We start from the raw sequence: 406 nt of genomic DNA on the forward strand, positions 1-406 counted from the left end.
ATAGCGGTGGTCGTAGTGGTATCGTGGTGGTAATTGTGATGGTGGTGGATGTGTTGGTAATAGCTGTTGTATTGGTTGCTGTAGTAGCGGTGGTGGTAGTAGTTAGTCGTAGCTGTTGTAGTCGTAGTTGTAGTGGTGTTGATGGTGGCTCAGGCGATTGTGGTGATGGTAGCTGTAGTGGTTGTAGTTGTCCGTTTGTGGTACTGGTAGTGGTGGTAGTAGTTGTTGTAGTGGTATTGGTGATTGTGGTGGTGGTGGTGGTAGTAGTAAGAGTGCCAATGGTTCTGGTGAAAGTATTTGAGGTGAGAGGGTGTTTATGCTGTGGTTGTGGTGGGGGATATTACAAGTGGTGGATATTTTAGTTGTGGTCATGGTGGTGGTGGTGTTGCTAGTGAAAGTGAAAGTG

Source organism: Octopus bimaculoides, chromosome 26 (genome assembly GCF_001194135.2).
Source record: "Octopus bimaculoides isolate UCB-OBI-ISO-001 chromosome 26, ASM119413v2, whole genome shotgun sequence".
In the NCBI taxonomy this organism is placed as follows: domain Eukaryota; kingdom Metazoa; phylum Mollusca; class Cephalopoda; order Octopoda; family Octopodidae; genus Octopus; species Octopus bimaculoides.